Genomic DNA, 27,704 nt, shown 5'->3' with positions numbered 1-27,704 from the left:
GAGATCAGATAGAAACAAGTCATCCAGAGATCAGTTAGAGAAACAAGTCATCCTGTAGAGAGATCAGCTACAAAGAAACCATCCTGTAGCAAGGTCAATCGCAAGCAGAAATCCCTGTAGAGAGTTCAGCTAGAAACAATTAAGTCACCATGTAGAGAGATCAGCTAGAAACAAGTCATCCAGTGATCAGCTAGAAACAAGTCACCCTGTAGACAGATCAGCTGGAAACAAGTCACCCTGTACAGAGATAAGCTACAAAGAACCATCTTGTAAAGAGTTCAATTACAAACAAATAACCCTCTAGAGCGTTCAACTAGAAACAAGTCACCATGTAGAGAGATCAGTTAGAAACAAGTCATCCAGAGATCAGCTAGAAACAAGTCACCCTGTAGAGAGATCAGCTAGAAACAAGTCACCCTGTAGAGAGATCAGCTACAAAGAAACCATCCTGTAGAGAGTTCAGCTACAATCAAGTTACACTAAAGAGAGATCAGCTAGAAACAAATCATCTTGTAGAGAGTTCAGTTACAAACAAATCACCTTGTAGAGAATTCAGCCACCCTGTAGAGAGTTCAGCTTGAACAAGTCACCTTGTAGAGAGTTCAGCTACAAAGAAATCACCATGTAGAGAGTTCAGCTGCAAACAAATCACCCTGTAGAGAGTTCAGCTAGAAACAAATTATCCTGTAGAGAGTTCAGCTAGAAACAAATCACCCTGAAAAGAGTTCAGCTACAAATAATGAGAGTTTCAACTACAGTTCAATTATGTAAGAAGTCAACTTATTAACTACAGTATGTGATAATCATCATTCAATGTTAAATATACATCAGACAAAAGCTATACACACAATCATTTCCTTTCTTCCACAATTTCTTACAAGTTAAAAGGAAGCAGCATCAAAGCCATATGGCCAGCTTTGTGACTTGCAATACAAAAAGAAGTGATATCTAAACTAGGGCCCAAACGAACTTGGATTGTCAGGGTTCGAACATTCATCAACTAAAGTTCACGAATCTTTCGAAGTTTTAAATGGGCCTGGTTCCTCTTTACAAATTATAAATCACAGCATATTAAATGTTAAATGCATGTCTCAAAAGTTTGCAACACACACATACAGTTGTACTGACTCAACAGTTTTACTGAGAAAACTTGAAATTGAATACCACAAGTAAAAATGCTTGTGGTTACTAGGTTTTAAATACAGTTTACTACTGCAAAGCAGTTAAGGGTGCTCGCAGCTATTTGAAGCCATACAACATGCAATTTTGTATTGTTGCTTATACTCACATAATGTATAAAATGAATCCATATGCTACTTACGTTGGAAGTGCTTCTCTTTCTCTTCAACACAAACCAAACAGAATTCTTCTAGCCTATACCATTTTATAACTATGCGTAGTTCTTTATGAAGCGCTTAAATCGAAACTAGTTCTCCATTTTTCACAGTAGCACACTGGAAACCGCGTTGAACAAACTTCAGCTTATAACTCACAACTCTATGTTTAGTATTAGTACACAGTGTACATAGAACTTAAGTTAGTACTAAAAGTGTGCTACACCATTCAAAACCTCATGTTCTCGGTGCCGTAACTCATGAAGCCATAACGCTACGGACAAAATCTAAACATTAGTGTTGGGCGATATATCGATATTATATCGTATCGTTTGATTTTTTGCTGATATCGAAAAGTATCGATATATTTTACAGAATCCGATATTTCGATACGATACATCACGTGATCTGAATTTTATTTTTAAAATGCATTTTAGCTTATTTAATTGTTAATTGTAGCTTTCCATTACCTTCAGCAATTTTCAAATCACTATTACTCTTGTGTATGTGGGCGGGGAATCTCCATTGTGTATAGCTATAGCTACCTACTATCAAATTATGTAAGAAAACTGGCAATTTACATGAACAAATAATGTTACAATATCGTATCGAAAAGTATCAATATCGATCAATTTTAGTCAATATCGTATCGATATCGTATCGTTCTGAAAATCCTGATATCGCCCATCACTACTAAACATAGACCTCTGGAGAATTTATCAGCGAATCTCCCTACGAAATTTGAAGCCTTCACGGCTATCACTCAAAAACTAGTTCTATTTTTAGTAAACATGTGCAAAGATTGCGTGCGCCCAACATTATTGATACAATAACCACACAAATTCCTATTGACCGCAATCACCAATTTTTCAAAATAACATGTCATAAACGCTGTTCTAAACACAAAAAGCTCTGTTTTCTCTTCTTCACACACAGGAACAGCTTCTTGCTCCGCTTGGAGTCTCCAAGTCACTCTTGGATAGGTTACGCTAGGCACGCCATCATCAGCAGCTTGTAACGCCTTGTGATTCCAGCTGGTAACATTGTCCCCTACATAAGCAGCTTACAATTACAATACTAACTACCAGCATACCCTGTCACTCGAGAAAACAAGGCACGAACGCATGTTGCCTACAAGTGAAAAGTGCGTTCACACTTGTTGCCTTAAATAACACTTACTTTTAGATTAATTCATGTTAGTGTAACTGTTGATCCATCAGACAATCATTTGCTAACACTTCAGTGACGATTCTGAAGCGAAAAAACATGCTATTCATCCTCGTGTTCTCTGGCGCAAAACATGTCCGCTTAACACGGATACTACAAGTATGCGTAGTAATGCCAATTATGATGCAATAGCCGCATGTGGTTTCTGGGCTGGCACTTAAACGGCTTCAAATATCAGCGAGCACCCTTAAGACAAGTGATTGGCACCACATAGAAACCTTAAAACCTCATAGAGGCATGGCCTGTGACCACCACTACACCATCAACACATAACTTAATTAGATGCCAAATACCATATGTCTAGCTTCCCCCACATCATTATGGAACACAGCAAGATGGATAGCTTAACTGTATTTAGTGACTATAGTTCGAATTGCTCAACCCGCATTCGAATGTTCGTTCGTTCGAACGAACCTTCGAATTCACCTAAGTTCGTTTGGGCCCTAATCTAAACCAAAACAGACAAGCTGTAAAAAAAGAGTGCGGCCCCCAAGGTGAAAAAAGATGTGAAATCCAAGGTGGCGGCCAAGAAATGGCTGTGATGGTAGGTTAATGGCAAAAATTTTAATTACGACAATTCAGGTGAATTTGGTGCTGAATCCTAGTGGAGGAGGCAATGCAAATTCACCTGAATTGTCGTAATTAAATTTTTTGCCATTAACCTACCATCACAGCCATCTTGGCCACCACCTTGGATTTCACATCTTTTTCACCTTGGGGGCCGCACTTTTTTACAGCTTGGCTGTTTTGGTTTAGATTATATTTACATCTACAAAACAAGAAATCAACAATAAATTACATTTAAAAATTACAATAAAAATGTTTGTAAATAGCATGGCAAAAAAACAGAACGGCTCTCAATTCCCAGAATACTGTTTGGTACTTTGTTCCACACAAAACAAACACGGACAAAATAAGAATATCGTTTAGCATTGATTGATGAAGGTGGGGGTATGAGGGTAAGACGATGGCTACGCGTAGGCATAGTGTTGTATGTACAATAGTTTGAAAATTTAATAGAACCAGCATGACGAATGTCTTGAAGAGCACACACTGACAAATAGTCCCGCCTGGCAGATAAGGATGGTAAACACAGCTTTCTATAGCACACATCACAAGGAATAGATCAAGAGTGCGTAGTTTGGTTCCAGCGACTGCCACAAACCCACCATGCAGCATGCCTCTGAACAGCCTCTAACAGGTTCACATCTTTCACAGCATGAGGAGACAAAACCACGCAAGCGTACTCCAACAGTGGCCTAACAATAGCTTTGTAAGCTCTATATTTGGCTTCTGAATCACACCCCAACATAGTACGTCGTAAAACATTCAAAGCCCTGGTGGCCTTTGAGGCAGCAAATTGACACTGAGAGGACCACTGCAATTTATCATCTTTCTATGGATATCCAGGTATTTCACAAGATTGGTCCACCGAACTGGTTGACTGTCAATAATATAAGTAAAGGAAATTGGCTTCCTCTTGTTCGTGATGGATAAAGCCTCACACTTTTGGGGACTCAGATTAAGTTGCCACCATTTAGACCATGCCACTATAGCCGAAAGATCATCCTGCAGCAGCTGGCAATCCCCCACTGATTTCACATTAAAATAAAGTAACACGCCATCAGCAAAAAGCTTCAATTTACACACCTTGGGTATTGTAGTTAAATCATCCACATAAAGCAAGAACAATAGTGTACCCAAAACAGATCCCTGTGGCATTCCAGAAGTGACTGAAGCCCAATCAGAGTAAGTACCATTCACAACAACCCTTTGAAACCTCTTGGTAAGGAAGAATCTCACCCACTCCAACAAATTACTACATATCCCAAGGGACTCTAATTTTAAGAGTAGGCGTTCATGTGGAACAGAATCGAATGCTTTTGCATAGTCCAAAAACAAACAATGAATAGACTCACGATGCTCCAACGACAGAGACCAGTCATCTACAGCTAAAATTACTGTAGAACGATTCCGCTGAAAGCCATATTGGTGGTGGCTCAATAAACCATTTTGCCTTAAAGCAGAATATAATTGTTTATGTATTATACGCTCCAAAACCTTTACAACAATTGAGGTCAGACTAATGGGACGGTAATTTTCTGGGAGATGTCTATCACTACACTTATGAACAAGAACATTGCAGAAATCCAGTCAAAAAGTAATGATCCTGACATAACGGACTTATTCATCACTTTGCTCAATGAAGAACACACATGATCAGCTGTTAACTTTAGCATACGAGGGGTAATACAGTCAGGGCCACAAGACTTTGTAATATCCAGAGAACACAATTCACTAAGAACATCATCTGCTGTAATTGTGACCGAATCAATAATGCTGGTTGGTGAAACCTTTGACTTGAGTTGATGAAGGTCAGATGTGTGCTCTTTTGTAAAAACAGAACAAAAGTATTGGTTAAAAACACTTGCCTTGTCAACATCACTAGCAACATCGCACCCAGCAAGAGACAATAGAGGAATTGGTGATCTGAACCTTTTAACTGAGCTAATCCAATGCCAAAATCTCTTAGGATTAGAATGATAGTCACCAGAAACAGAAACTGAATGTTTAATAATATCATCCCGCAGCACTTGCACACAACATTACTAAGCTTCTTGTATTTCTCATGAAGTGTTGAAGTAGGATTACTCTTATACGCACGATATAATCGCCGCTTTTTGTGAATCAGTTCAATGGTTGAGTGAGAAAACCAATGTTCCAGCTTCTGCTTACTCCATTTCACTGACGGGATAACTTGATAAATTGCAGCAAGGAAGAGATCTTTCCACTGCAGCCCACACTGATCAATATCTGCATCAAAATCTATGACATCCCAAGGAACATGTGAGAACACCTTATTGAGATAATCAAGATTAACATCCTTATACTTAAGTAATAGTCGATTTCGTGGTGTCTGGGGGGGGGGGCAAGGTAGTAAGCAATGTGAAATAAACAGCATCATGATCACAGCCATGAAGGCTAGCCCCCACAGAGATGCTTGAAACAAAATCAGGTTCATTAGTCAACAAGAAGTCCAAAATGTGATCACCACGAGTTGGATAGCACACCAGCTGGCTGAGTGAATGATCTTGAATAAAATTGCATAAAATTCTGGCAGCAGGAGAACTCATTGACAAACTCCAATCTATTTCGGGGACATTAACGTCACCACACAAAATCAGTGGAAGATTGGATGATGTAGCAAAAGACCTTGAAGTCATGAGTTGCTGCAAACTGTCCATGGAAGAATCTGGAGGACGATAAAAGGTAACAAAGTTAACCTTACCTCCAGAAGTAAGCAGTTCCAACCATAGCATCTCACAATCAGACTCAAGATCTCTGCGGCAAGATGAAATAAATGAGGTCTTTACCAGTACCAAAAGTCCACCGCCGTGCCAATTTCGGTCTCTACGAAAAACAGTGTATCCATCCAAAACAACCAGAGCATCAGGGATAGTCTGGTCAAGGAACGTCTCAGTTACTGACACCACATCAAACAGGTGAGCACAGATGAAAGTTACAAAGTCCAGTCTCTTAGCTATAATGCTTTGAGCATTAAAACACACACAAGATAGTCCTGGATGAGGTGTGGTTGGGGCTTGGTGGAAAGTCAAATGACGTGCAGAACAAAACCCTGAGGGTCATCACTGGGATTTGCCAACATTTCATTATAATCACTTAATTGTCAGGAAACAGTCACAAGTCACATGCTCCCACATGTCACACTGGTAGCACTGGATTGCTGGATTGCTGGATTACTGTCCAGGACCTCTCTTCGACACGTTCGACAGGGGAAGGTGGTACTGGGTCCAGGGTTTAAGTGTATGTCGCCAGAGAGCAATAGAATTAAAAGTAAAAATCGGCTAGACTTGATACTCCAATTGACGATCATCATACTTGAAGGAAACAGTTACCGACCAGCAACACGCTCCGGAAACACGTACCAAACAGTCACAATCATAAGTAGTGACACAAGTAATGCTGAAAATCACGAAAGACGCGGATCCTGGGTCTCAAACTCTTCTGGGTAGAGAGAGGAAGAATCTAGCCACACCTGCGTCACGTGAGTAGTATACTCTAATAGAACAGTCACCCTAATAGAGTATTCAGCTACGTTTATAACTTACTCCATTATAGAATCATATTGCATTGCAAGTTATTCTATAGGGAGTTCAGCTACAAACAGTTAATCTTATAGACAATTTAGCTACAAGCAAGTCACCCTGTAAAGAGTTCAGCTACAAATATATCGCTGTAGAGATTCAGAACATTATAAGTCACACTGAAGAGAGTTCAGCTATAAACAAGTCACTCTGTAGAGAATTCAGCTACAAACAAATCACCCTGTAGAGAGTTTAGCTACAACAAGTCACTCTGTAGAGAATTCAGCTACAAACAAGTCACTGTGTAGAGAGTTCAGCTACAAAAAAAACTACCTGGTAGAGAGTTCATCTACATAAACAAGTTAGCTACCCTATAGAGATCAGCTACAAACAAGTTACTTTATACAATGTTCAGCTACAAGTAAGTCACTCTGTAGAAAGTTCAGCTACTAACAAGTCACTCTAAAGTACAAACAAATCACCTTGTAGAGAGTTCAGCAACCAATCAAAAAAACTACCCTGTAAAGAGTTCAGCTATACAAACAAGTTATAACACTATAGAGAGATCAGGTAGAAACAAGAGAGAGCTCAGCTACAAACTTAACAGATCACACTATAGAGAGTCAGCTAGAAACAAGTCATCCAGTAGAGAGCTAGAAGAAGTCACTTTGTATGTAGAGAGTTCAGCTACTAAAAGCCACCCTACAGATAGTTCAGCTACAAACAAGTCACCCTATACAAAGATTAGCTAGAATAAGTTACCTTGTAGAGAGTTCAGCTACAAAGAAACCATCATGTAGAGAGTTCAGCTACAAACAAATCAGCCTGCAGAGGGTTCAGCTACGAACAGATCACCATGTAGAGTTCAGCTAGAAACAAGTCACCCTGTAGAGAGACCAGCTAGAAGAAGTTACCTTGTAGAGAGTTCAGCTACAAAGAAACCATCATGTAGAGAGTTCAGCTGCAAACACATCACCCTGCAGAGAGTTCAGCTACGAAAAGATCACCCTGTAGAGAGTTCAACTAGAAGAAGTCACTTTGTAGAGAGTTCAGCTACAAAGAAGCCACCATGTAGAGAGTTCAGCTGCAAACAAATCACCCTGTAGAGAGATCAGCTACAAACAAGTCACCCTGTAGATATATCAGCTAGATACAAGTTACCTTATAGGGATCAGCTACAATAAATCGCCCTGTGTTGGAAACAAATCACCATGTAGAGAGTTCAGCTAGAAACAAGTCACTCTGAAAAGAGTTCAGCTACAAACAATGAGGGTTTCAGCTACAGTTCAATTATGTATAAGAAATCACCTTATGACCTACAGTATGTGATTATCATTCATTGGTAAATATACAAATATTTTTAATCAGACGAAAAGCTGTACACAAAATCTCTTCCTTTGTTCCACAATTCCTGCAGAAAGGAAAAAAAAGTAAGCACCAAAGCCAGTTTATGGCTGGCTTTATGGCTTGCAATACAAAAAGAAGTGATATCTAAACCAAAACAGCCAAGCTGTAAAAAAAGAGTGCGGCCCCCAAAAAGGCCAGGATGAAAAAAGATGTAGGAGGAGGCAATGCAAATTCACCTGAATTGTCGTAATTAAAATTTTTGCTATTAACCTACCATCACAGTCATTTCTTGGCCGCCACCTTGGATTTCACTTCTTTTTTCATCCTGGCCTTTTTGGGGGCCGCACTCTTTTTTTACATCTTGGCTGTTTTGGTTTAGATTGAATTAACGGTACCCGATAAGGTGGTGGGGCTACACAGTAGAGCCGCTGTCTTGTTTCTTCATTTTCTAGAATGTCACAGTCACGTGATTTCAGCCAAGAGATCAATGGATTGGCAGAATCACGCCCTCTGATCCTTCCCGATAAGTTCTCAGGAGAGGAAGATCTGAGTGAGTGGATTGTACATTTTGATAATGTATCCATGATCAATGGATGGGGTGACAACGAAAAAATTAAGTGGCTTAATGTTCGCGTGATTGGAAAAGCACTTGCAATGCTCACGAGACTAACTTGACAAAAACCATCGATAACGTATCAGCAAGCCATTGAAGCTCTTCAGCAAAGATTCGATCCCCTGTGTAAAAGGGAATTGTACAAAAGACTGTTAGAGAGTATATAGGACAAGACGCACAGATGAAAACTGGGCCGACCTTGGGGATGCACTACTGTTACTAGTTGACAAGGCCTACCCGGGCATTCAGGAGGAAGTGCGAGATATGATGGCACTGAACAAATATTTGGAGCAACTAGTAGACCCACAGATTTCGTTCGCCATTAGGCAACAATGCCCAAGGACTGTAGTGGAAGCAGTGTTGGCGAAGACCTACCTTCCATGTAATCTCCACAACGCACGTGTAACGCAGCCGGACAACCAGCTGAGAGCAACATTTGATCAGCAATTAAACAATGCAATTGGTACCCTTGGTCGCAATGAGGTGTTAGAAAGTGTTATTAAGCTGAGAAATAATGTGGAGGAAAGCCATTACAATAGCAGACATTACCCAAAGCAGGTGACATGCCACTGGTGTGGTCAGACTGGGCATTATGCAAGGGGGTGTGCTAGTAAGCATACGAGTCCTTATGAAAACAAACCAATGGAGAGTACAGAACAAGATGCTAGAGTCGTGAGCAGTGACATTAACACCATCACTATCAACTGTGTGTCTAATTACTCACTAAAAGTGTGCATAAAAGGAGTCTGGGTATCCTTTTTAGTAGATACAGGTGCAGCTGTTTCTCTCATCGATGGTAGAGTATGGGATAGTATGAATAATACTGTGAGATTGAACCCTGTGAGTACGCACCTTGTGGGTGTAGATGGTGTCCCTTTACAGGTACATGGATCTGCCGTATTAAGTTTATCTGTACGTGGACTAACAATTGATCAAAATTTTATTGTGGCTGATGCATTAACATCCCAAGGGATCCTCAGGATGGATTTTCTAGAGTCAAATCACTGTATTCTAGACCTAGCAGAAGGAAAACTATCAGCAGGTGGCCATAGCATACCACTGGATCCCCATTGTGTTGGCTAGCAGGTCTCAGAGATAACCGCAGAAGAAACCTTCACCATTGCGCCTGTCAGTGAAATGGAGATAATGGGAAATGTAAATATGGATTGCACAGGCACATGGCTGGTAGAGGACCGACTACCTACAAAGCCTCCAATACTGGTTGCAAGAGCAGTTGTGTCATCACAGAAAGGCAGATTCCCAATTAGGGTACTTAACCTAACCTTGGAACCCGTCACAGTTTGCAAGGGCACTAGAATTGTTACAGGAGAGTCAGTGGAACATAATTTAGAAGCCATCAATACACTTGGTGAAAGTTCAAGCTGTTCATCCATGTAACAGGATGACCAAAGTATTGTGAAACAGCTGATGGAAGCTATGCCAGCTAACTTGACTGAACATCAACAGAGCCAAGTCCATGTACTTCTGGTACAATATCACATATTTTTGCTAGCAACTCCAATGATTTAGGTCGTACAAATATTCTTACTCACCGGATAGAGACTACAGGTGTTCCTGTACAGCAGGGTATTCGGCAAGTTCCACAACCACAGAAGGAAGCTGTTAAGAAGCTACTAGAAGAACTGAAGGAAAAGCTATAATCTCACCATCAAAGAGCCCCTGGGAATCTCCAATTGTCCTGGTACCTAAGAAAGATGGGTCCATTCGTTTGTGTGTAGATTATCACAAAGTCAATGAGGTAACTCGGAAAGATGCTTACCCTATACCTAGGGTAGATGACACTTTGGATACATTAGCTGGGGCAAGGTGGTTCTCCACATTAGATTTGAAGGGCAGCTACAGTAGGTGGAGGTGCACAAAAACGATAAGGACAAGACTGCATTTTGCACTCATGAGGAACTATTTCAGTTTAACATAATGCCATTTGGTTTACGTAATGCACCTGCCACCTTCCAGAGGCTGATGGACATAGTTTTGAAGGGACTGCTGTGGCAGAGCTGCTTAGTTTATATCGATGATATAATCATTGTTGGTAAAATTTTCGAACAACATTTCAGCAACTTGGCCCAGGTATTTGAGCACCTTGAGAATGCAGGGTTGAAACTCCAGCCACATAAGTGTCACCTGTTGCAATCCGAAGTACGCTTCCTTGGACATGTTGTGTCTACTCAGGTAGTATCTCCTGACCAATAAAGTAAAGTTGTGGCCTACTCCAACTTCAACAAAGGAAGTGCAGCAGTTTTGGGGATAGCAAGCTACTATCGACGGTTTGTAAAGAATTTTTCATCCATAGCTGCTCCACTACACAACCTTACAGAAAAGCATTCTGTGTTTCACTGGACTCCACATTACCAAGAAGCCTTTGACAACTTAAAAAGTTGGTTAGTTTCAGCTCCCATTCTTGCTTTACCAGACTGGTCAAAACCATTCATACTGGACACTGGTGCTAGTGACACAGGAATAGGGGCTGCCCTGTCACAAATCCAAGATAATGCAGAGTGTGTGATTGCTTATACCAGTAGAATATTGACAAAGTCAGAACAAAATTATTGTGTTACAAAGAAGGAATTGCTGGCTGTTGTGTTTTTAGATCACTTTCAACCATATCTCTTGGGGAAACCTTTTACAATTTGCATGGATCATGGTGCTCTCACATGGATTCAAAAGTTCAAGCAGCCAGAAGGACAGATTGCTCATTGGCTCCAACAGTTACAGGAGTATCAGTTCACAATAGTCCATCGACCTGGTAGGAAATATAATAATGCTGACTCCATGTCAAGAGTACCATGCCGTCAGTGTGAAATTCTTCCCAATGAGAACCGCTCACCAATAAATGCAGTGACATTGCCAGAACTGTCCCTTAATACACATACTCCAAGTGAAATGCAAGCATCACAACTGGATGATCTAATCATTGGGCCAATCCTTCAATGTAAGGAAAGGGATCAGCCTCCACTAGTTTCTCTAGCAGATAACCTCCCACACCGACGACTTGCTCAGTTAAGGGACCAGCTTACTGTGAGAGAAGGTGTGCTCTACCACCTGTTTGGTGAACCAGATGATGCTTCTAATCATCTTCAACTAGTTGTCCCATCTGAGCTCCATTCGAGTGTGTTAGATGCATTAGATTGAGGAGTTGTAGGAGGTCACTTGGGGCATGAGAAAACCTTCAGTCATGTCCAGGAAAGATTTTACTGGCCTGCAGCTGGCTACTAGAATGACACACGAGACTGGTGTCTCACTTGCCAAGAATGCTCTACCCGCAAGTCCTTAACTCATTCCAGGAGAGCCCCTTTAGGTACCAGGTTACCCAACCCTATTGATTTACTTGGCCCTTTGCCAGAAAGTGATCAGAAGAATTCCTATGTCATGGTTGTGGGAAATTACTTCACAAGGTGGATGGAGGCCATTCCAATCCCCAATCAGGAAGCATCTACAGTAGCTGACCACCTAGTCGATGAAGTTTTTATGAGATACTCAGTTCCTGAACAGCTGCATTCGGACCAAAGTCCACAATTTGAATCTCAACTCATCGAGGAAGTGTGCAAATTGCTTCACATAAGAAAAACAAGGACCACACCCTACCATCCACAGTGTGATGGCATGGTAGAACATTTTAACAGAACTCTGTTAAACATGCTAGCAACACATTGCAAGACCATCCGTGGGATTGGGAGCAGCATATCCACAAAGTGTGCATGGCTTACAACAGTAGTGTAAATGCTACCACAAGGTATACGCCATTCTACCTCATGTTTGGAAGACAGGCTCATTTACCAGCAGATGTAATATATGTCAGTGCTCCAACTGACTCACAGTTACCCAGTACGTATGCAGTCTCGCAGAAACAGTTGGTATCAGCATATGACACAGTGCGGTGGATATTTATAGCACAACATGAACATCAGAAGGAGCAGTATGACAAGAAGATCCATGGCGATCCTTACGATGTGGAAGATTGGGTGTGGTTGCTAAACCCTAAAGTGCCAAAGAATAGTACTAAGAAATTGTTTCATCCCTGGCAAGGACCATACAAAGCTCTGAAAAAGGTGTCGGAATGTACATATCGAATTTAATCTCTTAGAGGAGGAAGGAGATGACAGGTAGTGCACTTCAATCATTTAAAACCCTGTCCAAAAAATATATGACTCAATGAAGGCCTCCAGGGCACACAAGATCAAGATGCAGAAAATAAAAGCACACATAATGAAACAGACCTAGACAGCCAAGAGTATGTCACTTCTTCAACTCCAATTGGAACTCACTACAATTAGTGGATGATGATGATGATGATGATGAAACTGTACAGTCAAGTCTATCAGATGCACACTTGCATAAACAAAGCAATGTCAATGATGGCAACTCAAGTAGCAGTACTAGGGGATATCCACTGTGACAAAGGCATGCCCCAGCCAGATATATGTGTTGTCAAGCATACGAGACGTCTGCTCAAAAGAGGGGGAGTAGTGTAAGAGAGGAAGCCAGACAGCACAATAGATAATTAACACTATTTTGTATAATATAGACACCTGTATGCTATAATTGGTCAGTGTTGTAGTTTGTAACAAAGAGATTAGACTGTTCTATTGTGAATGTGAATATCGTTACTGTTCGGGGTACCAGGTAGCTTACATCAGTATATAGTCTATACCGCACAAATCCTGTATGCTTTTTTGTCATATCACTTAGTTACCGCAAAAGATCAACAACATGGTATACAAGGTGCTGTCAGTTGACAGATTAAACCACCTAAACTTACCATCTCTCAGATATTGACGTCGTAGAGGGGACTTAATTTACACATACAGACTATTTCATAACATGCTGGACATGGATAGCTCATCTTTATTTACCCTTTGATCATCTTCTATAAGGAGGTCATAATTTAAAGATCCACAAACCACATGCTACCTGCTTGCCACGCCATCACTTTTATTCAGTAAGAATTATAAATGATTGGAATGGACTCCCACATGATTCAGTTATAATGTTAATTCAACCAATTTGTTTAAGACACACCTAGATAGATTTTATTATGATTACCAGTATAATGTTGTATACTTATTTTTGTAGTAGTTTGATTTTTTAGATCAGGTTTTTATAGGCTTTGCCTTCTTACTTATACCCCAATGATAATAATAATAAATTACATTATCTAGCTACATATATAATAATAATAATAATAATGCTTTACAGAATAGTAATTCTGAGGGTCTACCAGTGACCTATACTGATAACCTAACATACATTAAATAACTATACACTAACATCTACACACTTAGTTACAAGTGGTTAAAATTGATAGATGCAGGACAGCGTTGAAACCGGGTCGGGTCAACCGGGTCACATTTTGTCCGGGTCATCCGGATCAGACCCGCTTTAAAAATTATCCGGGTCTGACCCGGATTGAATCACGTGCGAAGCAAATTGTTTAGTTGGACGGTAAGGAAGTGTATAAACGTGTCATAGTCAAATCCTGATGCAACTCAGCTTCTTTCGTGAGCCACGCCCACTTATCAGACGACTACCTGCAACCATACGTACAGCCACGTCCATTTATCGGTGATATTAAAGTCTACAGGTATGCACGAAACCATGCTCATAGCTGCCTGCTAGCTTATGTGGATCCACGCCCACTAATCAATTGTTATTGTACAAGATAGGTCGGCTAGTTTCTTTCGTGCGCCACGCCCACTTTATATCGGGAATGTGTCATACCAAGATTTCATAATATATATTTATTAGTTATACTTTTTAAAATTATGGTGTGTTAGGTATGCGCAAAGCCACACACCTATACTTGCAGGAAATGCAAACTTACGTGGAATCATGCCCACTGACTACCATCGTTAAGTATGGACACCCTCGTGTTTAACGCGCTAGTCGGCAGTCAAAACACAGCAGTTAGCGCACGCCTCACTTTAAATTAATCCGGGTAAACAGTAGTGACCCGGTTTCAACGCCGATGCAGGATTCTTGGAACAACGGGAACAAAGGTAATGGAAAAAACAAGGAGAATCGTTAATGTTAGCTAAGAAATGATTCCATAAAAATTTCTTCAATATCTGTTTTATTACAGCTATAGTGATTGTGTATGATCAATTATTGGCAGAGAGTTCCATAGTCTAGGTAGAAGAAAAAATAGTTCATAGCTTAACTCATATATATATACATACAGCCCTGTATGCTTAGTAGAGTCACCAGATTACTCCAAGAGTCTGGCTCCACAAGACTATAGTGCTTTGCTAGCTATAATTATATGACAAAATGTAGCTACACAATACCTTTTTGATCTGAGTTACTGGACAGTATACAAATGACGCCAGCACGAACGTAACGCAAGACCAATTTGTTTATTATCGTTGCTAGGCGTTACCTAGTAACGATAGCCTAATTTGTTTACTAGTATAGGGATGGCAGTTAAGTTGCTGCCAGGCGGGCCAGACTTTTGTAAATTCTGGCGTGGCGTCATTGCCATTGGTGTATGTTCGACGCTTCTTGCGTCTCGCAAGATTGCATACCGGATGGTTGCATGGTAACTAAAGAAAATAATAAGACGAACTGAAATAGCTAACTAGCCAATAATCCGGCTCAAGCAACTCATACTGAAATAATAGATTTATAAACCCCAGGAGTTACCTGGGGTTTATAAATCTATGCTGAAATGAACCTTTTAACTTGCAGTATCAACTGCCTAATTGGAATTCAAAATTGATAAATAAATACATGCATATGTTAGGCGAATTAACTCGTGTCTTCGGCCCGATGGATGCGTTGAATATTTCGTTCCACGGCATTTTTTAGAAGATGACAAGCAGTAGCTACCAGTGTCGCCGGCCTCTAATTATTCTCACGCTCACTAGCTATTTAGTGCCGGTTCTTGTGCTGCCATGCACTGCACAAACAGGAAGTCAGTTATGTACTCGTACGGATTCTGTGTAATAAGTGCATGCTACATGCCCACGTAGTGCACGCGCAGGTATGCATACACGTATAGGTATAATGAAACTGTAACCTAACAGCTCGGTCGGTATTACGATTTAGTGTATAAATAAGCAAAATTAAAAAACAGCGTTGGAAATACACAACGTGTTTTGCTGTCGTAGCGTAAGCGATTATATTGAGCGGCGGTTGCACAAATCACTAGCTATATGGCAAGGCTCTGCCTTCTGCGTTCATCCTCCAGTACCTAACTGGTAGCTAAAGTTGATAATAAATAAAAAGCACTTGGATAACTGACACGACGAACGAAATTCTTTCTCCAAAAACTACTAGTACTATACCCTACATGCATGCTACGTATCTACAGTGTGTATGTGCATAATGTATAGCTACATATAACTCGGTATCAATGCCGGGACTCGAACCTATAATAGCTATTTCTACATACTGATAATCTCGCGTGAACTGTGCCATCACATGGTGCAGTTGAATCGTGGTGGTGGTATAGCTAGCAGCTATAATAATAGCTATATTTATTACTAGGCCATAGTCGTCTTATCTTGATCTTGTGCATGTGAGACAACCAGTGTTTGGCTTATGTGCGCAAAAAAAAGAGCATACAGTTAGAATTCTACATAAGTATATACCCACGATGATCAGATCTTCATAGCCGCGATCAACTTGGTAGTCATTACACTTAAATGCGGACAACAACAACACAAACTCTCAAGTATTCATTGATTGCATTAGTCATCTGCTCTTGCGCAGGCGAGGTCGCCGGTCCATGCACTTATCGATTACAAAAGTTGATTACCGTATACCCTAAATATTTCAATCGCTAATTTTATTTATTTATTTTTGCTTTATGGCAAGAAACCAAAGTTCTGCAGGCAACCAGTGCCCACAGCCCAGTACATGCATGTATATAGTAATTAAATTGTTTATTTATTGTTTAGTGTTTATTTATTAATTAGCAATCACCGACAGGGCTTTAATGCTAATGTACATGGTACGTACACATAAGTGCCTAGTTTAAGTTATAATAACAATTAGTGCTAAGTTACAATAAGTGCTAAGTTACAATAGGTTTTAGGTTACAATGAGTGCTAAATTACAGTAAGTGGTAAATTACAATGAGCTAGTGCTAGATTACAATGAGTACGAAATTACAGTGAGTGCTAATTTACAATAAATACTAAGTTACAATAAGTGCTAAGTCACAATAAGTGCTAAGTTACAATTATAAAGTAAGAGTAGTCAATTGTTTAAATGTTTCAAGATCAATGGAAGGTAGATTTAGGATACATAGATCGTTCCAATGGGGAATAGTTCTGGGTAGGGATGAATAGAGATGCATGTTTACTGAAGATTGTAAACATGTATCTCCATCCAATTAAGACAATGGATACTGAACCGAAAGTTTGTTTGAACGGACAGTAAAACTTAGACAAAAAGGGTGAAACGAAAAAAAAACAACCACAAAACTTGTCTGGGGCTTGAACCCTTGACCACCAGAGTGCTAGGCCAGTGTGCTAACCACTGTGATGCTGCTGCTAGCTACCCACCTACCTTACTTTTGTATCTTATAAATGTGATGACTCAAGAAGTAAGCTGTCCTATAGTAAGAAGAATGTAACCTAAAGGTGAAGAAGAAACCAAAGCCGAACCCAACCCAAACGCTAATGCTACTTTTCGCATCCCCTAGTGTCGAATGCTCTGGGCATAGGTAAGGTATATAATTATATATATCAAAGCACACGATAGACAACACTGGCCTAGCACACTGGTGATCCAGGGTTTTGACAACAAAATACACACTTGTCTGTCGCGCGGCCAAGTACAGCCAGTGCGGGGGCGCGACAGACAAGTATGTATTTTACAGGAACCAAGAAAACGCCGTTTTTAGGCATCCATAGCTCGATAATGGCTGGACGGAAATCAACCATTTTTGCTGTGGAAACTCACTGGGGTAGGGCACTTCCTTTTCCAAATTTGAGGTGAATTCGCCCATCCATCACTGAGATACGCGCCTTCAAAGTTCGTCTTATTTTCTTCGTATTTTTCTTCTTATAATCTTTTTCTTCTTCGTCTCGCACACTTTAGAAAAATCGTAATAACTCGCGTATGCTTCGGTCGATTTACTTAAACTTTGGAGGGCAGTAAAAGTGTAATACTGTACATTTGCAGTCCAATTTTGGTAGAGGTTAGACAAGAACAAGGGAGTTATGCGCGATTTTTCAAAAATCCAAAGGTGATTTTGTCACACCTCCAGGGTAAACCACGTAACAGAATAACTTGTCTGTAGATGGAGTAACTATCGTAGTGTAAACCTTTTGTGGTTTGAAAGAATTCGCACTAACAATCATGGAGTTATAACAAAGGCTGTTGCTATTGTTCCGGCAGTCACGTGAATAAAAGTAAAACTTAGACAAAAAAAAGTCCTCAAACGAAAAAAAAAGGAAAAAAAACAAAATGCCTTGAGTAGAAATCGAACCCAGGACCTCCAGTGCTTGAGCCCAGAGTCCTACCTATTGTACTACGTGGCTCCCACCTACCCAACTCCCTTAGTTTCTACCTTATATGTCTCTGAGTGGATTAACTTCTATATAATAGATATTGAAGGTGAAGAAGAAACTAAAGCTGAACCTGACCCTAACCCTAACACTAGAACTACTTTTTGCGTCCCCTAAAGTTGAATGCTCGGGGAAACCTACTAGACGCGTTCCCTAAAGTTGAATGCTCGGGGCAACCTACTAGACGCATTCCCTAAAGTAGAATACTTAGAATGCTCGGGGCATAGCATACAACTAGTGTGCTTGATAGTGAGAAATCTAGTAGTGGACTGCCAGAACAATAGCACTGACGAAATATTTCCGGCTAGCTGTAGTTTATGTAGTTGTTTGTTTATTAGCTACTTTACATATTATTCATTATATTTAAAATATATATATATATATATTTCCGGCTGGCAGCTTCGTATAACAAAAACGCCAACCATGTGTAAAAATCGCATGATCGAGTTTTTAGTATTACTTATTAGTCTCGCGTGGCCAGACCGCTATTTCAGCGCAGGGGCTTATCGATTAGAGATTATAAGCGCCTTTTCTGCGCGGGCGCTTATAATCTTTAATCTATAAGCCCCTGCGCTGAAATAGCGGTCTGGCCACGCGAGACTAATTACTTATCACGCTTTCCAGGCAAATAGTTAATGGAATCAGCTGAAAATACGTAGAGAGGTAGAACAATTATTTTAGAATGATCTTTCAGTAATTTACAAGGGATCAGATGAAAAACTACTGAGTTACACTACGAAGGTCAACTAGGTGTAACAAGTGCGCGATCGAGACACTCTAATAGAGCAGTCAGCTAAGAATCAAATAATTACTTCTTAAAACATTCATCTATGTATTGTAGAGAATTTAACACTGTTATAAGCCACTGTGCATGGAGATTAACTAAGAAAAGGTCACCCTGTAGAGAGATCAGCTAGAAACAAGTCAACAATTCACCTTGCAAAGTGTTAAACCACATTTCAAATCACCCAGTAGAGTATTCAGCTAGAAACCAGTCACCCTAAAGAGAGTTCAACTATATTTCAAGTCACCCTGTTGGGAGTTCAACTGGCTACAAGTTACCTTGTAGAGAGATCAGCTAGAAACAAATCACCCTGAAGAAAGATCAGCTACATAATCATCCTGTAGAGAGACCAGCTGGAAACAAATCACCTTGCAGATAAATCAGCTAGAAACAAGGCATCCTGTAGAGAGATCAGCTGAAAACAAATCACCTTGTAGAGTTAAAAACAAGTCACCCTGTGGAAAAGATCAGCTAAAAGCAAACAGAGATCAGCTAGAACGAATCACACTGTACAAAGATCAGCTAGAAACAAGTCACACAGACTGTCAGTAGAGAGATCAGCTAGAAGCAAATCTCTCACTAGAGAAATCAGCTGGAAACAAATCACTCTGTAGAGAGATCAACTAGAAATGAGTCATCTTGCAGAAAGTTCAGCTACGTTTCAAGTCAGCCTATAAAAAGTTTAGTAGAAACAAGCTGCCCTGTAGAGAGATCAGCTAGAAACAAGTCCACTATGTACTGAGAGTTCATGCAGATAATAAGTAAGCCACCGTGAAGAGAGATCAGCTGTAAACAAATCACCCAAATCACTTTGTAGAGAGATCAGCTCGAAACAAATCATCCTGTAGAGAGATCAGCCAGAAACAAATCACCCTGTATAGAGTTCACCAAGTAACAAGTAACCTTGTAGAGAAATCATCTAGAAACAATTCACCCTGTAGAGATCAGCTAGAAACAAATCACCCTGTATATAGAGAGATCAGCCAGAAACAAGTTACACTGTAGAGAGTTCAGCTGGACGCTATAGAGAAATCAATTCACCCTGTAGAGATCAGCTAGAAAGAAATCAACCTGTAGAGAGATCAGCTCAACACAAATCACCCTGTAGAGAGATCTGGTAGAAACAAGTCACCCTGTAGAGAGTTCAGCCAGTAAGAAGTCACCCTGTACAGAAATCAGCTCACCTGTAGAAAGATCAGCTAGAAACAAGTCACCCTGTAGCGAGATTAGCTACATTTCAATTACCTTGTAGAAAGATCAGCTTGAAACAAATCACCCTTTAGAAGGATCAGTTAGAAACAATTCACCCTGTAGAGAGATCAGCAAGGGACAAATCACCCTGTAGAAAGAAAAGCTTGAAACAAATGACTGTTGAAAGATTAGCTGGAAACAAGTCATCCTGTACAGAGATCAGATAGAATGAAGTTACCATGTAGCACTACCAGAGAACAGTGCCATGAAACACCTATGGATTATCCATGAATAGTAATTAATAATTCCCATAAAGTGCCATGAAAGTTTCATGAAAAGTGGAGATTTCATGGAAATTTCATAGCACTAGCGACAAATTATTTCATGTTTGCAGTGGTCATTAATTGTCAAATTTTCATAAGCAGTGTCCATGAATTGTCAAATTTTCATGTTTGCAGTGGCCATGAACTGTCAAATTTTCATAGGCAGTGTCCATAAAAACTACATGAAATTTCTTGGTTTACCATTGCATTTTCATTGGCTGTTCTCTGTGAGTTCAGCTAGAAATAAGTAAGATCAAATCACGCTGTAGAAATATCAGCTAGAAAAAATCACTCTATATAGAGAGATCAGCTGGAAACAAGCACTCTGTAGAGAGATCAGCATGATCAAGTCACCCTGTAAGAGCCCAACTACTTTTCAAGTCACCCCATGGAGAGTCCAGCTACTGAAAACTCTTTCAGTAGAAAGATCAGTTAGATAGATATACATCACCTTGTACAGTATTCAGTTAGAAACAAATCCCCCTGTAGAGAGATCAGTTAGGCAAGTTACCCTGTTACCTGCAAAGAATTAAACTATTTTTCAAGTCACCCTGTAGAGAGCTCAGTAGAAACAAGCAGCCCTGTAGAGAGATCAGCTAGAAACATGTCATAGAGATCGACTAGAAACAAATCACTCTGTAGAAAGATCGGCTATCACCCTGTAGAGAGCTATGCAGCTTGAAACAAGTCACCCTGTAGAAATGTCAGCTAGATAAGAAACAAATCACCCTATAGAGAGATCAGTTAGAGAATTTATCTACAGTTCATATAGCATTTCAGCTAGAAATAAGCCACCTTGTTGTGAGTTCAACTACAAACCATTCACCATGTAGTCAAAGAGTACAGTTACTTTCCTGTACAACTTTCAGCTACATACACATTTCCCTGTAGAGTATTCAGCTGCGAACTGTGTGACTTATCTTTATGATCAATCAACACCATTGCCTAAATGTAAACAAATTATTTAAATCTTCTTCATAATAATCTTCTTTCTATGGTGAAGAAAAAGACAAGTTAAAATAACACCTAAAACTTGGCTTTAGGTATGAATACAATACCAAAAAGAAGTGATATCTAATCAAAAACAGCCAAGCTGTAAAAAAAGGGTGCGGCCTCCAACAAAGCCAGAGTAAAAAAAAGATGTGAAATCAAAGGTACAATGTTATTAACGACAATTCAGGTGAATTCTGTGCCAAGACCAAGCGGCACCAAAATTCACCTGAATTGTCGTTATTAAAATTTTTACCATTAGAGGCCCGTACTCTTTTTTTACAGCTTGGCTGTTTTGCAAGACACACGGTAGTGTGTCGTGCGGCCTAAGAAGCCGGCGCGCCCCAAGAAGCCGGCGCGCCACACCGTGAGTATAATAAAAGGAAGAAAGTATAGCTAAATGCGATTTTCACAACTTTGTAGCTTTGTGATTCCTTATCCGGTTGAAACCAAAGTTGCTACAGAAGTGCCGGCTAGGTAGGAGAGTCCACATTCCAAATTTGAAGACAATAGCAATTTCCGAGATACGAGCGACCAAAGCTTGGGGTTTTTTCTTTTACTTCTTTTCGCACACTTCGCAAAATCCGCCATAAAACACGAATTCGTGCTCCAATCAGGCTGAAAGTTGGCACACTTTAAGGACTCATTAAGGCGAATCTCAGTACCAAGTTTGGTAGGAATCCGATGAACATTCACGGAGTTATGACCGATTATTTGCGTAAAATAAGGTCGAAGGTCTGTCACGCCCACAAGGTAAACAGATGAGCTGAAAATTGCTTTGTAGATGGAGTAACTATCGTAAGAGTGCCTTTTTGTGGTTTGAAAGGAATTCAGTTAAAGGCCATCGAGATATGACACAAAACCCCACAATTACGCGATCGATTTTTATGAATAAAAAAACTATTAGTTCACACCTATCAGGCAAACCGTTTAGAGCAGTGAGCTGAAAATCGGTGTGTAGCTGGAATGATTATCATAGAAAGTCCTTGTAGTAGTACAGAAGAATCAGATTACAAACCACTGAGTTATGATTCCAAAGCCAACTATGTGTAGCATATGCGAGATCGAGATACTCTAATAGAACAGTCACCCTAATAGAGCATTCAGCTACGTTTATAACTTACATACATTGCAAGTTATTCTATAGGGAATTCAACTACAAATAGTTAATCTTATACTAGTTATACAGGGGCGGATCCAGGAGCTGGCAAGGGGAGGGGCACAAACAGGCCAGTGGCAGGGGTGGATCCAGAGTTTGGAAAGAGGGGGGGCACCTTTCTGAAAAACAGTTGAAGACCAAAAAAACTTGCTGAAAACCAGTTGAAGACCAAAAAAAAAAAAAAAAAAAAAGGTCACAACAATAATAGCTAGTTATACTTACCAACTATATCACGTCTGTTATGTAAAATAAAATCCTATTTATAGCTTCATAGGTAAGCTACACTGCCTCATGAACATTGTGACTGCTTTATTAGAGTAATTGACTGCTCTATTAGAGTATCTCGATCTTGTATGCAATTTCTTGAAGGGGGGGCATTTGCCCCAAATGCCCCATCCTGGATCCGCCACTGTTATAGACAATTCAGCTACAAGCAAGTCACCCTGTAGAGAGTTCAGATACAAATATGTTGCTGTAGAGATTCAGAACATTATAAGTCACACTGAAGAGAATTCAGCTATAAACATGCAAGTTACCCTGTAGATATTTCAGCTACAACAAGTCACTCTGTAGAGGATTCAGCTACAAAAAAGCTACCCAGTAGAGAGTTAATCTAGATCAGCTACAAACAAGTTACTTTATACAATGTTCAGCTACAAGTAAGTCACTCTGTAGAGAGTTCAGCTACAAACAAGTCACTCTGCATGTAGTACAAACAAGTCACCGTGTAGCAGGAGAGTTCAGCAACCAATCAAAAAAACCACTCTACAAAGAGTTCAGCTATACAAACATGTTATAACTCTATAGAGAAAGTTATAACACTGCTTGAAGGTTCTTAGTTTACTAATTTGTTAAGATGCCTTACTGTAGATATACTGATAGTAAAGTGTCAGTAAACTTAAGTATATGGAACATGATTATTTTACTAAGTTTTAAACTCTCAGTAAAATATCTGTGAATGCGGGTTTACTGAAAAACTACTAAAATAACAAACAATTAACTGTTCCATGTACTGGGGATATACCACTTTAGTAAACTAAGATACTTCAAGCATTGTAACTCTATAGAGAGATCAGCTAGAAACAAGTCATCCAGTAGAGAGATCAGCTACAAGACATCACCTTATAGAGAGTTCAGTTACAAAGAAACCACCACGTAGAGAGTTCAGCTGCAGACAAATCACTCTGTAGAGACAAACAAATCACCCTGTAGAGAGTTCAGCTATGAATAGATCACCCTGTAGAGAGTTCAGCTAGAAAAAGTCATCCTGTAGAGAGATCAGCTAGAAGGATCACCTTGTAGAGAGTTCAACTACAAACAAATCACCCTGCAGATAGTTCAGCTACAAACAAGTCACCCTGCATGTAGAGATCAGCTACAAACAGATCACCCTGTAGAGAGATCAGCTAGAAGAAATCATCTTGTAGAGAGTTCAGCTACAAAGAAACCACCATGTAGAGAGTTCAGCTACAAACAAACCATCTGCAGAGAGTTCAGCCGGAAACAAGTTCACCCTGTAGAGAGATCAGCTAGAAGCAAGTCACCCCTTAGAGAGATCAGCTACAAAGAAACCATCCTGAGCTGCATGTAGAGAGTTCAGTTACAAACAGATAACCGTATAGAGAGTTCAGCTAGAAACAAGTCACCATGTAGAGAGATCAGCTAGAAACAAGTCATCCAGAGATCAGCTAGAAACAAGTCACCCTGTAGAGAGATCAGCTAGAAGCAAGTCACCCTGTAGAGAGATCAGCTACAAAGAAACCATCCTGTAGAGAGTTCAGCTACAATAAAGTTACAGTGTATACTATAGAGAGATCAGCTACAGCTAGAAACAAATCATCTTGTAGAGAGTTCAGTTGCAAACAAATCACCCTGTAGAGAGTTCAGCCACCCTGTAGAGAGAACAAGTCACCATGTAGAGAGTTCAGCTACAAAGAAACCACCATGTAGAGAGTTCAGCTGCAAACAAATCACCCTGTAGAGAGTTCAGCTAGAAACAAATCATCCTGTAGAGAGTTCAGCTAGAAACAAATCACCCTGAAAAGAGTTCAGCTACAAAGAATGAGAGTTTCAGCTACAGTTCAGTTATGTAAGAAGTCACCTTATTAACTACAGTATGTGATAATCATCATTCAATGTTAAATATACAAATATTTAATCAGACAAAAGCTATATCCACAATTACTTCCTTTGTTCCACAATTCCTGAAGTAAAGAAAAAAACAAGTTAAAAGGAAGCATCAAAGCCATAATTATGGCCAGCTTTGTGACTTGCAATACAAAAAGAAGTGATATCTAAACCAAAACAGCCAAGCTGTAAAAAAAGAGTGCGGCCCCCAAAAAGGCCAAGGTGCGCATGAAAAAAGATGTGAAATCCAAGGTGGTGGCCAAGAAATGACTGATGGTAGGTTAATGGCAAAAAATTTAATTATGACAATTCAGGTGAATTTGGTGCCAAATCCTAGTGGAGGAGGCAATGCAAATTCACCTGAATTGTCATAATTAAAATTTTTGCCATTAACCTACCATCACAGCCATTTCTTGGCCACCACCTTGGCCGCACTCTTTTTTTACAGCTTGGCTGTTTTGGTTTAGATATATAACTACTGGGAAAAACAAAGCCTTGCTCAAACCATGAGCTTAGGTTGCTATGTACAAAAAACAGTCAAATATTCATGTGCTTTCTAAGAATGGCTGCAGTGCTGTACAAAACAGATCTTTGGAAGGTAGAAATGAATGATGTCAGAATATTTAGCTTCATGTCTGAGTAGTTTGGCTCATTGATCAGATCTCAAAAAGCGCTACGTTTAGCATCACTTTGTTGAATGGGACTATTATGCCTCATTACCGTGAGCGTGCTTTGAGCGACTGAAGCAGTCAGTTTTGTGTTGCTTTCTGCTGCGGTGAGCAATATTTGCTATTATTATTATTATTATTTTTTAACTTAACATTATTTTATTATTATTATTATTATATATACATACACCCACATAATAAACACAAACAGATCAATAATTTAGTCCAAAGTAATTTCAGCACCATCATCAAGTCCAATGGACCTCCACTTGGTGTGAGATCCACAGATACACCGTAAGATGGCAAAAGCTACTCGAGCATGGATCCATCCCATAACTTCTGCTGAACTTTGCTCCCATTTCAATGAAAGGCAATATGCCATGTGTTTCAGAAAACTTTCAGTCTCTGGACCACAAAGACCATCCACAGAAAAACAAAGTGGAGTAAAGCTTGCTCTACGGTCACTACAAGCCAAAGAACACTTTCTCGTTTTCTGCAGAGATCAGTACAGATTGTGGGCAGTGAGACAAATAAGAACGGGCGTCAGCATCAACAACACGTATGTCAAACAATGCCTCAGACTGACTTTGTTACACACCACGTACACCAAGATCAGCAACAAGGGCACTCTGATATTCATCACACAGATTCTTTTTCAATAGGTTCCTTAATAACCTGTCCCAAAGCTAATGAAGACATATCTCCAATACAGTCATGAACCTCATTGTGGCGCTTAACAATTAAGCCACCCTTTTTACAAGTAAGGAGGTGATCCAAAGTTGAAGGAGAGCCACAGCCATCGCAAGTGGAGGGAAGGGCCAACAAAGGTTTTCAATACCTCACTGCTATGACATCACGAAATTCTTGAGTAGTTAAGTCAAAATGATTCTGTTCAACAGGTACAACAGATAGCCAAACTGACATTGTGTTATTATTATTACTATTACTATTGTATATAATTGTAAACCTCATGTATATGCATGAGTATAATACAATATGTTGTAATTAATTGTGAGTAACACTTTGAAAAAGTCAAGAGATTGTGCTAATACTATAATTATAATCAGGTAAATTATTCCATAACTGTATGGCGTTAGGATAGAAACTGAATTTGTATGCATCAATCCTGACAGATGGTTGAATGAACTTTAAATGATTGCTTGCCCCTTGTGGCTTGTGTAGAATATTGGATGTAACTTGGAAGTGATAAATGTATGCACATACATACCATTGCAAAAATATCACTAGCTGTAGCCATCTATACACTTATGACATTTAAGTTATATCAAAGCTGCTAGGAGAAGGTTCAGATTGGCACCTTGAACGAGGGTAGAATAAATGTACATGTAAAGCACATTGGTAATTGGAAAATTGATAAGGAAGTGATTTTTTAGAAAATTGGTAAGGAAGTGATCATGCATATATGCGTACTCTATAGATCCATTCACTCAGGAGAAGACTGTCACAATCTCCAGCAAGGGTATAATGCATGACTGAATGAAAGATGCAATTTCATTATTCAAATGCGACAAAACAAAACTAAACTTATCGGTTCTCAGTATATCTACACAATCAGTAAAACAAAATATGGCTCAGGTGCAGTTGTTGATTCAAAGTTCTCATGGTCAAATAAGTTACAAGTCTAATAGATTTCTACAATGCAGTCTCCTTATACAAAAAAAAATACTGTAGCATAAGAAGCTAAATACAGTATAAACTATAACAGCAGTTGGCCTGGGACATTAGTGGTAATCTTGCCATTTTAGGTGAATTGAAAGCTGCCGTGTGAACTGCATAATCACTGTAATCTATTCCTTATTGGCATGCAGTTCAGCAAAGATCTTCAGCAGGCCATGGGTGGACATCAGTTTAACAGTATACACAGCAAGATTACAAAGACCATGCACTATTATTATTTCCTGGCCACAATTAGTAACTCTTAAATTAAAACACTGTATACCAAAGTTGTAACTGTTACACAACATTATTTGTACTTGACAATTATGTGCTACTCATCTTAAGGTTACTGTATAGTCACGGGCAATCATTCAAAATTTTGAATGCCTATCGATACTTTTTGAGAAGCCCATAAAACCAGTCTAGCAGCGTGAAAAGTTTTAAATGAAGATGAAGCCCTTCATATTTAATGTTTTTATGTAGCTACAGTGTAGTTTGAGGCAGGTGGAACACTACAATTTGTTGTAGTAACACAGTAAGCCAGCCCGTACATCGCTCAGCGGCTCCACTGAGCTGTCACTACCATGTTTTTCCGCCGCCAAATACAGCAAAAGCTGTAGGC

General features: G+C 39.7%; 1 protein-coding gene and 1 long non-coding RNA gene across 4 annotated transcripts in view; both read right to left on the bottom strand.

The window, feature by feature from the left end:
• LOC136244743 (uncharacterized) overlaps nucleotides 1-16,387 on the bottom strand; it is a 43,527-nt gene extending 27,140 nt beyond the window's left edge. Inside the window, exon 1 of one of the 2 annotated variants that reach the window (XM_066036307.1) lies at nucleotides 16,238-16,387. The gene's annotated coding sequence lies outside the window, so the exon portion shown is untranslated. The remainder of the gene's footprint in view (nucleotides 1-16,237) is intronic. The other variant, XM_066036308.1, reaches the window with a different exon arrangement.
• Nucleotides 2,183-2,886, bottom strand: LOC136244358 (uncharacterized). 2 transcript variants are annotated; one of them, XR_010695173.1, is made up of 2 exons: nucleotides 2,514-2,886; nucleotides 2,183-2,465 (listed from the first exon to the last, which is right to left on the bottom strand). It is a non-coding gene; the product is annotated as an uncharacterized lncRNA (long non-coding RNA). The 2 variants fall into 2 exon arrangements; XR_010695174.1 differs by having other exon boundaries at nucleotides 2,183-2,384.
• Nucleotides 16,388-27,704: the final 11,317 nt, after the last annotated feature.

The sequence above is a fragment of the Dysidea avara genome, chromosome 14 (assembly GCF_963678975.1).
Source record: "Dysidea avara chromosome 14, odDysAvar1.4, whole genome shotgun sequence".
In the NCBI taxonomy this organism is placed as follows: Eukaryota; Metazoa; Porifera; class Demospongiae; order Dictyoceratida; family Dysideidae; genus Dysidea; species Dysidea avara.
The sequence above is the reverse complement of the archived record's forward strand: the minus strand, read 5'-3'. Positions and strand labels throughout refer to the sequence as shown.